General features: G+C 45.2%; 1 long non-coding RNA gene across 1 annotated transcript in view; it reads left to right on the top strand.

The window, feature by feature from the left end:
• The first annotated feature begins 294 nt into the window (after positions 1-294).
• Positions 295-9838, top strand: part of LOC120601914 (uncharacterized) — a 24997-nt gene continuing 15453 nt past the window's right edge. The window contains exon 1 of the long non-coding RNA XR_005652588.1: positions 295-500. This is a non-coding gene — a long non-coding RNA (uncharacterized LOC120601914). The remainder of the gene's footprint in view (positions 501-9838) is intronic.

The following is a 9838-nucleotide window of genomic DNA, read 5'->3' as shown; positions in this document are numbered from 1 at the left end:
AAACTTCTTAGGAACTCTGGGATATCTGGGCAATTCTCCAAGAGTTAATTTGCATTTTGACCAATAGGGTTCCTGGGAAAATCCATCTGGGGACTGGTTGGGGGCCTGGGGCACTGTGTGTGAGCACGCAATAACATAACCTTCTCTGATCTCCTCATCTAAAAGGTCTGGTTCCCTCTATTTCATCACCATTTTAATATTGACTCATTTCTTGCCATCTCCCAAGTAGAATGTGCTTTCCAGAAGGGCAGGGCTGTGTCAGGTTCAATGTCTGGAATGTATTCAAGAATTCCTCCTTCCTTTTGTGTCTTGACTTTCCTTCCAGGGTCAATGTTGCCTTCAAAGTGGCTGGGAGTTCTCTCCTAGTACCCTAGTCCCTACCTTAGTCTTGGAAGAGGAAGAAGAGTTCTTTCTGGAACCCTGCAGTTCTGGAGGTGGGGAGAACAGTGATGACACCAGAAGACGGGAACAGCTCCTTCCCAGAAAGTCCTTGTTACCAGGTAATACGACCCATGACGACCCATGATTCCTATGGGGCAGAAAGGTGTGGGAGAAGGATCTCAGTGAAGTCTTGAGAACAGGTCCTCTATGAATGCCAGCTTCCACCCAGCCACCTCCCACTAAGGGGCTCAGGAGGGAGAGGCTGGGGTCCAGGAAGTCTTTGCCTTTGTCTGGACTTTGCAATCTCTGGCAATTGGTCTAGCCAATCTGGGCCTCTGTTTGGCCAGCTGAGCAATGGGAAGAATCTCTTCTCATGATTCCTGAGATTTCTTTTGGCTGCAATCTTTTAGAATTTTATCTCTAAATCCAGAATACATAAGCAGCTTTGAAAAAGATAATAAATGCAACAGCAACCCAATATGCCTATGATTTACTGAGCACTCACTATGAGTCTGCCACCATTCTAAGTGCTAGTTTACATTTATTATCTCATTTAATCCTCACAACAGTCCTGTGGGGTAAGAACTATATCTCTTTTTTGACAAATGAGGAAACAAAGACCCAGAAACATCAGGCACTTGTCGGAAGTTGCCCAGCTAGCTAAGTGGCAAGGCCAGGATTGAAACCCAGGCAGTCAGGCTTTAGCTGTTCTACTATTAAAAACAGCCACAGCCACAATAATAACTATACTCATTCGGTGCATGCCTGACACTGCGTGGAGTTCTCTCACAGCAGTTCTGTGAAGTAGGCAGTGCATTTATTTCCATGTTATTGGTGGGGAGACAGAGGCTCAGAAGAGGTCATCGATGTGTTCAAGGTCATACAGTCACTGGCTGTGGAAACAAGTGTTCAAGGCGTGAGACCAACAATTGTGATGGCAAGGAAGCTACCTTGATTTCCAGGGATTCTTGGACATTTATCATTTCCATCTTTTCTGGTTCTAGGGTTGATAGGCTTTGACAGAAGGACATTTCATTAGAAAATTAAGAGAAATATTTATAATTAATATTAAAATTATAAAAGATATCATTGAGGAGCTATCAACTTTAGCACACTACTGGTGACAGCTCAAGGGACAGAGGGCATGTTGCTTTCCTGGAAGGGAGAGAATGGGGTGAGCCCTTCCCATCTGCTTAAAGGGGAGGTCACATGGCACTGGAACAGAACAAAGAGCACTGTTACATTCAGCTGAGCACCACAGTGATAAGCCACTGGTACCCACGTGTCTCTGTTTGTGCCTGGTGCCGAAGGAAGCAGATTAGTATGACAGTTGCCATTTTAGCAGACAGTTATGAGAATATTTATAAATTCAAAATTTATTCATTCATTCCACAGATATTTACCTGTGTGTAGCTGTAGGGGAGCAGAACTAAGTAGAACACAGCTACTGCTTTCAAGCACGCTAGTTTGTTGGGGAGATATACTAGAAGATTGCAACAAAAAATATAAATGGTACAAATATGGTGCAGGAAAAAGGGAGCTGTTTCTTCACTGCAGATATCAGGGAAGGCAGCCTGGTGGACATCTTAAATGAATCTTCAGATACAGCTTGGAAATTCCCAGAAAGGGAGAAAGACTTCCCAAGAGAAGAAATAGCATGGGCAGCAGTGTGGAGGTGAGGAACTACAAGGTGGAAGATGGGCGTGGTTCACAACTGGTGCTGGGCAAAACACGAGAGAGAAGGGTGGAAAATGAAGCTGGAGAGATAAGAGGAAGATCAGGTGTGAGGATGTCTGTATGTTTATCCTTCTCTGCTGCTGAGTAACCACGGGACCTTGAGGAGGTCATATCAATTCCCAGAGCCTCAGTTTTCTCTGTTTTAAGAAGAGGGAAGGATAACCGCTCATTCTGTCGTAAACAACAAGCATGACTCGGAGTGCTCTGCCATTGGATGCTCTCTCATTGTGTAATTGAACATCTCATATTCTAATTAGGAGATTATCATCAGAGGAAAATAATCGAGGAGAAAATTATTCCCTATTTGGGCATCCAGATGCCACTTGCCTTTTCATGAACCAAAAACAAGTGTCACCAGCTTGCAGGGCGTGAATGAAGGCCAGAGCCCTGTGCCCTCATCCCATACCCGTGCCTAATCTTCTCCTGGAATTTTCTTCTATGTATCCCAGAAACCACACCCTGCCTGTCCCCTCCCTCCCTGGTACCTCCCAAGGCCACAGGAAGTGGACTCAGACACAATCTGCCACCTTCAGGACGCAGCACCAGATCCTGGAGAGGCAGGAGGGTGGGCACACTGGGGTCCTGCCTCCGTCTCTATGCCGCGCACGGTTTCCAATCAGTTGGACGTGGATGGTCATTTTAGAAGACTCTCAGAGGTCACCATGTTTTCCCTGCGTGAGCACCTTTCCCTCTTAATAAAGACCCCGAGGGTACGAGTGAGACACGACACAGCCTCCCCTACCCTCAAGGGACTTACAGTCTCGAGGGACTCATCCAGAGTCACTAAAGGGACTTTTATTTTGTTCCTTATTCTTTGCAATATCTGTCCTCCTTCTCCCTCTTTATCTCTCTCTCTTTCTCTTTCTTCCCTCCTTCCCTTTTTTTTTTTAATACAACTGGAAAGTGTCAATTTTATAAAAAACAATAAAGCTGTTTCCAAAAACAGTATCAATCGATACCACCCTGGGGCTTTTTTGCCAAATTTCCCATCTCCTGACAGTGGAGGACCATGGGTCCCCTGTCTGGATGACACGTCAGTGGAATGCCCAACTCTCCCTTCTGAACCTAGACCCTTAACAGTTGCTTTCAACACCTCCCATTCACTCAGGCTCCTCTTGGAACTTTGTGCTTTTGAGGTGACCACATAATAGAACACAGTGTTCGGAACACCCATCGTCTCTCTGTCCTGGCCCAGTACTGGTGGGGAATAGCCTGTTCTCCCAGTAAGAGATGCAGAGCAATCTGGATGGAGTCCTACTCTGATTGGGGCCCACTCTGTCTTTCCATCAGCTCGGCTGAAAGTCAATGTTTCCTCTGGAACTGACTGAAAAAATTAAGAATAAAATTCCCAGCAAACCCCAAACTCCCAACTACCACCACGTGTCTGCTTTTCCATGGCAAAGATGAGCAGAGAAATCTGATCTCTACACTTCGTGGGGCCAAACTAACTCCGTATGGATTGTCAGTGAGAAGGGCTGGGCCCTGGCTGAGCCTCTTGCCCGGCGAGGGGGCTTAATGATTTGTGCAGACCCGCCGTGCTCCAGCCAGGGTCCAGAATACTGTGCGTTGATTCCGGCGGATTGAGAGCCCCCACTCCTGTCCCCTTGAGTGTGCTTGCATTCTTTGCTCTTATTCTCTCCCCCTTCCTCCCCCAATGATATCCAAGAAGCGTGAGAAAGTCTGAAGTAGACATAATCACTTTCCCAGGCCTTAATTAATTTGGTGTCATTGGCTAATTAGGTGGAGATGTAATTCAGTCTATCAGAGACTCTAGGGTTGCTCAAGCTAGAAAGGTCCTCAAGGCCATCAGACTTGATCACCCTTGGTCCATAGAGGGGCAGCTCAGGCCAAGGAGGAAAGGGAGAGGCCCAGGGTTACTGTGCAAGTGAGGGGCTGGCCTGGGATTTGAGGTTGGGTCTCCCAACTTCTAGTCCTGAGGTCCTAGATCTACTTCTTGTTCATTTCATTTCATTTCATTTCACTGTGCAGTGCATTTGTCTATTGTGCCATCCCATCCACCTCTATTCGATAAACTCCTGTCACCCGACTTTTAAAATTTGCTTTGCGCTTGCTGTTCCCTCTGCCAGGAAAACTGTTTCCTCTTATGTGTGCATGATTGTTTCCTTGTGGTTAAGCTTAACTATCATCTCTTCTCCAAGGTCTTCTTCAACAAAATCTATGTGGCAGAGAGATCCTAGGGTGACCCCCAATAATTTTTTTAAGTTGAGATATAATTGACATTATATTAGTTCCAGGTACAACACAATGATTCGATATTTGTGTATGTTGTATAATGATCACCACAAGTCAGGTTAACATCTGTCATACGTTATTACAATTTTTTTCCTTGAGACGAGAACTTTTAAATTTATCCTCTTAGCAACTTTCAAATATATAATACAATATTATTAACCATAGTCACCATGTTGTATATTACATCCCCATGACTTATTTATTTTATAACTGGAAGTTTGTGCCTTTTGACCACCTTTACCCATTTTGCCCACTTTCTCCAAAACCCCACCTCTGACAACCACCCATCTGTTCTCTATATCAATGAGTTCAGGTTTGTTTATTTGTTTGTTCATTTTTGGATTTCAGATATAAGTGATATCATACAGTATATGTCTTTCTCTGTGACTTATGTCATGCTCTTGAGGTCCATCCATGTTGTTGCAAATGGCAAAATGTCCTTTTCATGGCTTGAATAATATTTCATTGTATATATACCACGTGTCCTTTATCCATTCATTCATTGATGAACACTTAGGTTGTTTCCCTGTCTTGGCTGTTGTAAATAATGATGCAATGAACATGGGGGTGCAGATACCTTTCTAAGTTAGCACTTCCGTTTCCTTTGGATAAATATCTAGATGCGAAAGTGCTGGACAATATGGTAGTTCTAGTTTTTTGAGGAAGTTTCATACTGTTTTCCATAATGGCTGCACCCATTTACATTGCTCCTGATGTGCACACCTTTGTGTAATCACCTCCCCTTGAGTGAGTACGGGGCCTATGACTTGCTGCTAACCAATAAGAATGGCAAGGGTGATGGAACATCACTCTTGTGATTAGGTTTGCTATGGAACAAAGGTGAGTGTATTCTGGGTGGGCCTTGCTTAATCGGGCAAAGCCCTTAAAAGTGGGATTAGGCCTTTCCTGAGGCAAGAGATCCTCCTTGCTGCCTTAAGAAATGGCCTCTAAGATCAATGGGGCAGTCTTCAGCTGACAGCCAGCAGAACACTTGGGCCTTCAGTCAAACAGCCATAGAAACTGAGTTCTGCCAATAATCTGAAGGAACGTAGATGCAACTGTTCCCTAGCTGAGTCTTCAGATGAAAATACAGTCCAGCCGACACCTTAATACAGCCTGTGAGACCCTGAGCAGGACACCCAGCTTTGTCCTGCCCAGACTCTTGACCCAGAGAAACAGTTGCATAATAAATGCGGACTGTTTTCAGCTGCTAAACGGTAATTTATTGCTCAGCAGTATGTAACTAATAAAATCTAAAACAGGTCCTCTACCAGCCTTAACTTTTTATGTCATCTTTTTCATTTTCATCATTGAACTTGCCACTCTCTGAAAGTGTCATCTCAACATCAGTTTCTTGCTTATCTTCTATTTCCCCGACTCCGTGCTCCGTGAGGGCAAGGGGTCTAGTTTGTCCTGTTTAATCCTGTATTCCCTGACCAACAGTAGATATACAATCAATACTTTTTAATGAATGGTAAATGAATAAATTATGAGGTAAAACTGATATAGGAACAACAAAAGGAGATATCAATAAAGTCAACTAAATAAAAAATCCACATTGTGAAATCTATGCAAAAAAATTTAAAAATTGGGGAAAACATTTGAAATTTGTATCACAGAAAAACATCTAATTATTTTACTCCATTAAGAAGTAGTATGAATTGAGAAGGAAATATTTCTGAAACAAGTAAGAAGATGCTCAGCGTCATTTGTAATAAGAGAAATGCGAATTGGAACTGCTCCGCTATTTTCACCTGCTATCTGAGCAAAGATCAGCAGAGTGATGACACCGTGTTGGTGACGGTGCTGGGAGCAGTCTTAATCACCTGGAAAAGCAAGTGCCCCGACAGCGCCAGCCAGGGGAAGTCAAGAAAAGATCTGGGAAGCACCCAGAGACCCCTCCTTCCCACCTCCCAGTGCCGGGTCTTGCCTGGGTACCCTGTATCCAACCTTGCTTTTTCCATGCTCTCTTCTTCCTGCATGGCAGCTCTGAACGAAGACAGTTCTGGTTACCAAATGGCCAACTGAAGTGAGCGAATCCAAGGGTCACAGTGAACTCCAAGGTCACCATCAGATGTGGTTAAACCCAACACTCCTCAAGTCTGCAGAGGCGGGGACTGTGGCATGTACAGTGGAGAGATAAGGTCTTCCAGTGAAAGAAGCGAAATATTCCTCCAAGGGTGGGGTCCATTGCAGTTGGAGGTAGAGAATACAGAGCTGGAACCCAGAACTGAGGTCCAGTAGTGGCTTTGCAACTAATCTGCTGTGCAACTAACTGGTGAGCAAGGAGACTTGCCCTCACCAATTCTTAATTTTTTAAGAAATGGGAACCCCAGACTTGGGACTCTCTGAGGCTTCTTCCAGCTGGAACAATTCTGTGGTTGTCTGGAGAGCATTTAGAGTTCACTCTGGGCCCCTCAGTCTCAGACAGATTTAGACAAGTTTGAACGGGGTTGGTGCACGTCAGCTGCTATGATTAAGGGGAAGGGGAGACTGGCTCTGGGGAAGATTAAAGGCACTGACATATCTCGGCCTGGCAGGCTGCAGTCAAGGGGTGGCTGACAACCGTCTGAGAAGACATAACTCTGGCTGGGAGCTGGGGGCAACCACTGCAGGCAGGATCAGCCATCAGGGGGCTGACAACTGGGAGGAAGCTCCTACTGTGAGCCTGGCATGCACAAGCTCCTACTGTGAGCCTGGCAAACTTACCAAGTCATTACATAACATGTATGTAATGACTTGGTAAGTTTGGCCATGATAATATTCACCCCCTCAACAGCTACCACTATCACCTCCTGTCTGGACCATGGCATCCTAATTGGGTCCCTGTGTCCAACTTTGCCCCATTAGTGTGCACTCAACACATCAAAGTGCTCTTGTCAAATCAGAACTTGTCAAATCGCATAACTGTTGTGCTCAGGATCCTCCCACGGCTACCATCTTATTTTGAGTAAAGGCCGGCGCCCTTACAATGACCATAAGGCCCTGCCCGATCTGCCCCATAACCTCTCTGACCCCATTCCCTGCTTCTGTCCCTGTCCTTAGCCCCTGACATGCATCCCGGGACCTTTGTACTGGTCCTACCTCGGCCTAGACCACTCTTGCCCTGGATGATTCCATGTCTCATTTCTTTGCCGCCTTTGGCTCTTTACTTAGATGTCATCTTTTCACGGAGGCCTTCTCTGGCTATCTCACCAGGGTTCCAACCCCCTCAACATTCCTTATCTCATCTGCCTGCCTTATTTTCTCTCAAAGTCACTTACCCTTATTTACCTTATTACATAGTTTATTTCATCTTATCTATGCCTATCTCTCCTATAAGCTCTACAGGAGTTGTCCTGTTCCCTGGTCTATCACAACTACCTAGAAAGGTGATCAACACTTAGTAGGTGCTCAAATACACTTGTTGACTGCTGATTTTATATTACCTATCATTTAGAGAGCCCTTGCTCCCTGCTGGGTATTGGGCTATGTGTTTTTAATCTAATATTTTTTTAAACCTCACATTAGACCAAAGATTGAAGTATAGTTTCCACTATCCTTATTTTACAGATGGGGAGACTGAGGCCAGAGAGGTTCAGTCAGATGATGCGCTCATGGCAAATAACGGGTAGCATTGGGTTTTGAACCCAGCCTTGTGTCTCTCCTGAGTCCAGTCTTGCTCTTTGATGACATACTCTGCTACCTTTGATAAAGTTCCTTCAAATGGTTCATTTCATCTATCCTCACAGTGGTTTTAGGAGGTGGTATTTTTATTTCTATTCTCTGGATAGGGAAACTAAAGACACAAAGAGGTTACTTCTCAAATGTCATATGCAAAGCAAGAAATCTGAGTCTTGAGCTGTGGTTTTCGATATCCACTCGAGGCCCCTCCCCACTTTGCCTCCTGCTCTGTCTGACTTGCAGGACATTGATGTGACTACAGTATCCTCTCTTGTAGCCCAGAGGCCTGCAGCTCCCCCATGTCACAGAGGTAGAGGCAGAGACCTCAGAGGGGCCTCAGCTGGGCAGGAGCCTATGAATGGAGGCTGTGGCCGTGATTCAGAAATGATGGGGTCTGAGCCGCTATCCAAGCCTCTCCAACTCAGCCTCTGCTACATGGCCACACATCCGCCAGCTTGCATTTCTGTCACCTTGATGCCTGGGGTCTCTGCTTTGATGTCATGTGCGCACATTGATCGGAGCACTGCCTCCCAAAGCACCTCTGCATGTCCTAGGACAATGAGCCCTTGGGTCACAAGACTGAGGGGATCCTGGAGGCCTTGAGGCCCACAGGAACTCTAGCCACATCTCATTCCAGACTTTTTCCTGGAGTTACGATTAAAGAGGCCTCTGTGGAATTGTCCCTCCATGTCTATTCCAGGTTGTGCATGCAGGGACCACATCTGCCTTGTTCAGCCCAGGAACCAGCTCCCAGTGGATGTTCAACCGATGTCTGTTGAATAAATGTTAAATTACAAGGACTCTCCCTCCTCAAAAAATAAACACGCTTCCTGAGAGCTTCTTATTTTCCAGGTCTTGTACCAAAGCACTCATGTGTACTAACAACAATCCTGTCAATTCCACAACTGTCTCCATTTACTGTTGAAGACACTGAAGCACAGAGAGGTTAAGTAACATGCCCAATACCACACAGCCAGGGAATGGAGTTATGGTTCAGAATACATTCAGCCTTCATAGTCTTTGCTCTTAATCACCACCACCTGATACTAGACCACCCCTAAGCATTTTTATCTGGGGACGGGGATCTTAGCACAATGTGTCCCCAGAACACAGTCCCCCTGCCAGAGCTTGCAGCAGAGACGGAGTCTCCACCAGCAACAGAAGTGAATGAAGTCTGGTTTTCCCAGGCCACCACAAAGTCATATTCTTTTTCATAAAGGCCATTTGAGAAATGAATAACTAAATGCAATGTCAGTTTTATACCAATGTAAGATGATGCGCATAAAACAATCCACAAATCAGGAAAATAGCCCTCATCCTTATTTTCCTATCATAAAATTTGATCTCTGTAGACGTACCTCCTTCCCTCCAGAGCTATTATCAGCTGCTTACTGCTAGCTGGCAGTGCCTGGACCCAGTGGCTTATGGGATGATATTCACATGGCTGGAGGTCACTTGATGTGTCCTTCTTGATGTAACATGTTGCATCTGCTTCACCATCTTCAATCCTCATAACCACACTTGCAAAGCTATTCTGTGCCAGGTACTTTGTGCAACAATTGTCAATGTGCTGATCATTCTTCATCTTAGAGACACTGAAACGAAGGCAAGAAGGAGTGAGTGATTTGTCCAGTCTTATCTTAAACAACTGGTGAGTAACCAGGCAGAATCCAACCCGGGTCTGTGACTCCAAATTCTAGGCTTGAACCTACTTTTCTCAATCTTGTCACCTAAGTTCAGAGCAGGCTGATTTCTTTTTCTTCCTTCCTTCCTTCCTTCCTTCCTTCCTTCCTTCCTTCCTTCC

The sequence above is a fragment of the Pteropus medius genome, unplaced genomic scaffold (assembly GCF_902729225.1).
Source record: "Pteropus medius unplaced genomic scaffold, Ma_sr-lr_union100, whole genome shotgun sequence".
Lineage (NCBI taxonomy): Eukaryota > Metazoa > Chordata > Mammalia > Chiroptera > Pteropodidae > Pteropus > Pteropus medius.
Note: the sequence above shows the minus strand (reverse complement) of the source record. Positions and strands in the feature narration are given on the sequence as shown.